The 6000-nt window shown below is 39.1% G+C and overlaps 1 protein-coding gene across 1 annotated transcript in view; it reads left to right on the forward strand.

Moving 5' to 3' along the window:
* Positions 1 to 6000, forward strand: part of GRM3 (glutamate receptor, metabotropic 3) — a 255445-nt gene that overhangs the window by 153012 nt on the left and 96433 nt on the right. The window lies entirely within an intron of this gene.

Genomic DNA, 6000 nt, shown 5'->3' on the forward strand with positions numbered 1-6000 from the left:
CAATGGATGATATTAACCATGTAATTGTTCATTTCTGTAAGTCTCTGGTAATATAGGTTTGCAGACAGAACAGTACTTGAGCAATGAAAATTGTTTAAAGATATAGCAGGTAGCTAGTGCAGCATAATGAGCTACTCCAAAATTCAGTGACTTAAAACAACAATTATTACTTACTATAGTTTATAAGTCTGAAGACTGGCTGGAGTGAGCAGATCACAGCTAGGTTCAGCTGCAGGTAGCTCTGCTCCAAGTTTGTCCCTTATCCTCCACCTGGAATCAGTCAGCTAACCCGGTCATGTTTGTCTGAGTGATGACAGAGGTGCAAGAGAATGCAAATTTAACTGCACAGGCCCCTTCCAAACTTCTGCATGCTTCCCAGCTGTGAACATCCCACCAGCCAAAGCAACTCACAAGGCTCAGTCAGAATCAAGGAGCAGGGAAATAGGTGCCACCCACAACCCACGTGCTGCTAAGTTACATCACAAAGAATGTGGCTACATCACAGAGCCATGACTTCAAGTCCTCAATACAAACAAGCATAACACTGAGCTCTATTTTTTTCCACATTAATTTTTTCCCAAGCATTGCTTTATTCAGAGATAAATTATAAAAAAATTTTCATGGTATAAACCTGCAAATGTATGCACAGATGCTAGATAATTACTCCAAAAAAAAAAAAAATAGAGGGAACAGTTTAGCACATAACTAGATAAAAAAAACTGATAATTGGTTCTCATAATTTTGTTAGGGAAAGAAGGAACATATTAGTCAAACTCTTACAATGCTCACAGGTCACAAAATTAGAGATGGAAAAGAGCTAAGAAATCATCCAGCTCAAAATTCTCATTTTCCCATGCCCTAGAAATACTGGTTTCATGAATATTTCCATTGGTAGGTAGCACATGAACTAGAACTTAGACTGATCTCTTGTACTTTTGGGCTCTTTCAACTCTTCTATGTGATTTTTATGCTATATGAAGTTCAATATTTTTCCCGGTAAATGTGGCAGTAATACAAGTCCATAAGATATGAATCACATACTTTGCTTCCTACCAAATGACTGTCATCAAAGCTCCATACACTAAAAGAAGTCATATTACACCCATGTTGTCTGTACATGTCACCGACCACTTAAGTTGGCTCCACTCACATTGGAATAATCTTATTTCCATATCAGAGACTCAAGGCCTATAAAATTCTACATAGAGTTCTGTGCTGCTCTAAGCAGCTAGTGCAAATTTTTTTCCTTCTATAAGCACACACTCATATTATGAGTAATTAGGATAATTGATTTTTCATAAATATCCTTTGACTTCATTAGATGGATAGAAAATACTGCACATCTCAAAGCATATCATGTTAATTTTGCCTCTATTTTTACACTTGGATAACAAAAGATGGAATTTGCTATTTGAGAAGAGAAAACTCAAGTCTATATTTGTCATACTTCAATAATAATTTCATCAGATAAGTGCCAAACATTTTATAAATATTTATATTGTACTCAATATTACCACTAGAAATGAATTACAAATATGTTTTTCTGACCTTAGTTTCTCCCAATACAGTAATAGCACTCCACAGCAGATGTGTAAATACATATTTACCCAAAGTAATTAACAAACTGTGCTAGGCAAATAAAATTTTAATCTACTTTTACTTTTTTATTACCTATAAACTTCTCAAAAGGGGTCAGATTATCTTTTTAAAATGTAGGTTATTAAAACCCTGCAGTTGTTCACAAGGGGAAAAACCACTTAATCATCGAAGGACCTGGCTTATTAGTTCACTTATCTGGTCTATATCTCTATAAAATCACAAATACTGATATGGTTTTTGTCTCCACATTATACATAAGGAAACTAAAACTCATATTATATTGAAAAGGACATAGATTTAGGCAGCACCAAATGGAATTTGAACTCCAGCTCCACAATTTACAAAAAGTGAGTGAGTGTTAATCGCTCAGTCACTTCAGACTCTTTTCGACTGTAGACTGTAACTCACCAGGCTCCTCTGTCCATGGGATTGCCATTTCCTCCTCCAGGGGGATATTCCCGACCCAGAATCAAACATAGGTCTCCTGCAATGCAGGCAGATTTTTTTTTATCATCAGAGCCTTCAGGGAAGCCCCAATTTACAAGCTTATTTATAAAATAAGGAAAATACTATCCACTTTAAAAAGTTATTGAGAGGATAAATTGAGAGAAGCCATGGGAAATGCGTTACCAAAAAAAAAAACTAACAGATTCAATAAGCAGTAACTATTATGAACCTAAAATCTTGGGGAAAATCGGTGGAAGAGCCACCTCTAACACCAGCTCCAAGAAGTTCCGAGAAATTGTTGCTGGTCCCTCATGTGCCTCGTCAGTCAGGTAATCTGTACGAAGCTCCCTGGGTGCATCCTGCAACATCAGAGGGGTTAGAGAGACCACTCAAGTCACAGAACTCAGCCTTGACCTCGAGGAACCTAAATTCTGGCTATGGATACAGTACTATTATGAAATAATAGTGACTACACTTCTGAATACATTCAAGGGGCTTACATGGTAAGAAATGACCTTTGGGAAAGTTTTAAAGGTGACTGAGAGAATGAAAGCTGCACTAGAGAAAAGCTAATTGGGCCACAGTCTGCATGAAACACTGGATCTGAGGAAGTCAATCAGAAAGACATGGTAGGAGTCTGCAAGCAAGAGGACAAAGACCTTGCCAGCAGTAAGAGGGTGAGCCGGAGAAGAAAGGAGAGAGAGGGCTTCACTGCCCCCTTCCCGGTCCCCAGGTGCTCAGGCTCTGATTAGGCCCCCACTGGTCCCCTCAGCCAAAGGAAGTGGGGAGGTGGGGCCATCTGTCTACACTCTGATCTCCAGGCCACCTTTCAAGGAATCCTTTGCCACAGAGCCTTAGCCTTAGCCTTAGCCTTTCAGCTAAGCATCATGAATGAAAAGCAGTCTTAGGGGCTCTTACATAGGTAAGAATTCAGGTGTGTTACCCTTGTTAATCCTATCTGTCTTTAAATAAGAATTCTTTTAAAGAAATAGTCAATAGCAATCCAAAGCAATAAATTCCTGATGGGGACTTTGAGACACTCTTGCACCTACATTAATGAGAGAAGTGTTTTAGAAGAGAGGCATTTTCTGGGTGCCCCTCACCCTCACTTTTGTTCAGGATGGATTCTGATCCTCTGCCCTGGTGTCTGGTAACTGTGGTGACAGCGTGCAGCTGGTAGCCACAAAGATGCATGCCCTGTGGTCACCTCTGCCATCCATTTTCAACTGCTTTTAACTTCTTGAATAATTACTGGAAAACGTCTGAGCTTGAACTGAGCTAGGGGGAGAAAAGAGGGTTAAACTGTAGGGGGGAAATATATATATATATATATATATATATATATATACACTAAGATAAATTCACCACACAATTACAAAGATTCCACTCATTTAATTGTTGCATCCAGTATCAAACCACAGCACAGAGTTTTTAGTCACAAAATCATTCCTGAGAGCCAGACTTATCAAGAATGATAAAATTTGTGCATCTTCTCTTTTGTGGTTGGGTCAGTTTAGACATTATCATCTCCCCATTTGGCCGGAATAGCTTTACTCTTGGGATGGCTTCAGAAGGGACTTTTCTCTCCAGTTTCCTCTCCTCTCATTATCTTCCTACTAAAGAAGAATTCCTCTAGAATCAGCAGAGGAGACACCCTCCACTGTATTAGTTCATACAACAGGCAGCCTGCAGACAGCAAAAACCACGTGGAAGGAGAAATTCTTAATGATTTGCTGAGTTAATCTGTATCACCATTGACAAAAAAACAGAATATTTCCTTGACACTCTTAATAGACAAACCACTTTTTGGTGGTCCATTGTCTAAAGCAACAGAATTGATTTTTTAATTTGGTAATCAATGAAAGCTAGAATCAAAATCCTTCTTTATTAGCAAATATTCATGGAGTCCATTCACCACCCACTCTGGTGAATAAGCCTCTTTTCAAAGTATTTTAAAGATTGTATTCCACTCTCCTCTATAAGCCTGCAACCCACCCACTTGGGGGAAAACACTGTTTATTCAAGTAGAAAAGCAGGTTGGTTGCCTTTAGCAAGGCAGTTGTCTACATGGTACTATTCCAAAGCAGTGTTTACACGTGTGCTTTTTTCAAACAGACTGTAGCTAGAGCTCCTAAGTTGTTCAGTCAAAAAAAAAGTCTCATGAATTGTTCCAAAATACTCCTTTCAGGAAATGTCTATTTCCTTGGTCTTTCTTGCCTTAGCCAGAGCAAGGTCAGCTGCAACAGAACAGGCATAAGTTGACCCAGTTATTATTGCATCCCTGAGTGTTAAAGTAGCCTCAGCAATAAATGGATATTTGGGTTACATAGCTCATACAAAGGGCAGAAGAGAGCCTTGAAAGGATCCTAATGCCTCTTTTCTGTGCCTGGCACAGTAAACTCTTTTTTCAGAATTTTTAGCACTAGTCACATCCCAAGAACTCCCTGACCCTGGGAGGTAATCATTATATCGTTTACCATGACATGGATTTGGACATGTCATGCATTGCTCACATCAAGTCCCTGAGAAGAGTAGCTCAAACTAAATCCCTTGCAATAAGTTTCCCAGATTTTATCTAGATAGGGTATGAAGAATAGCCTATAAAGACACTAAGCAGTCTATTCTTCCTCCTCCACCCAATTGCACAGTGAGAAAGTGGACCAGCACTCCGGTCAATCTGTATTAAGTATCGTCTTCCCTCAATGATTCATTCCTCCTTTAATTCAAATGCTGTGGGGAAGACTCACACATGAATTCCTGTTATCATAGGAACATCAGAAAAACAGTTGAAGGACTAGATGTTACAAAAGGCCTCATAGGGTTAGCTGTGTCCAAGGATCAGATAGACTCCAGAATGGAAAAATAATGCTTTTTTTCTGTGGATAAATAAATAATTTTTTAAATTTAAATTTATTTATTTTAATTGGAGGCTAATTACTTTACAATATTGTATTGGTTTTGCCATACATCAACATGAATCCGCCACGGGTGTACACGTGTTCCCAATCCTGAGCCTCACCCCCCACCTCCCTCCCCATACCATCCCTCTGGGTCATCCCAGTGCACCAGCCCCAAGCATCCTGTATCCTGCATCAAACCTGGACTGGCGATTTGTTTCTTATATGATATTATACATGTTTCAATGCCATTCTCCCAAATCATCCCCCTCCTCCCTCTCCCACAGAGTCCAAAAGACTGTTCTATACATCTGTGTCTTTTGCTGTCTCGCATACAGGGTTATCATTACCATCTTTCTAAATTCCATATATATGCGTTAGTATACTGTATTGGTGTTTTTCCTTCTGGCTTACTTCACTCTGTATAATCAGCTCCAGTTTCATCCACTTCATTAGAACTGATTCAAATGTATTCTTTTTAATGGCTGAGTAATACTCCATTGTGTATATGTACCACAGCTTTCTTATCCATTCATCTGCTGATGGACATCTAGGTTGCTTCGTGTCTCTTTCATTTCTGGTTTCCTCGGTGTGTATGCCCAGCAGTGGGATTGCTGGATCATAAGGCAGTCCTATTTCCAGTTTTTTAAGGAATCTCCACACTGTTCTCCATAGTGGCTGTACTAGTGTGCATTCCCACCAACAGTATAAGAGGATTCCCTTCTCTCCACACCCTCTCCAGCATTTATTGCTTGTAGACTTTTGGATAGCAGCCATTCTGACTGGCGTGAAATGGTACCTCATTGTGGTTTTGATTTGCATTTCTCTGATAATGAGTGATGTTGAGCATCTTTTCATGTGTTTGTTAGCCATCTGTATGTCTTCTTTGGAGAAATGTCTATTTAGTTCTTTGGCCCATTTTTTGATTGGGTCATTTATTTTTCTGGAATTGAGCTGCAGGAGTTGCTTGTATATTTTTGAGATTAGTTGTTTGTCAGTTGCTTCATTTGCTATTATTTTCTCCCATTCTGAAGGCTGTCTTTTCACCTTGCTTATA

The sequence above is a fragment of the Bison bison genome, unplaced genomic scaffold, assembly GCF_000754665.1.
Source record: "Bison bison bison isolate TAMUID 2011002044 unplaced genomic scaffold, Bison_UMD1.0 scf7180017864454, whole genome shotgun sequence".
NCBI classification, from domain to species: Eukaryota; Metazoa; Chordata; class Mammalia; order Artiodactyla; family Bovidae; genus Bison; species Bison bison.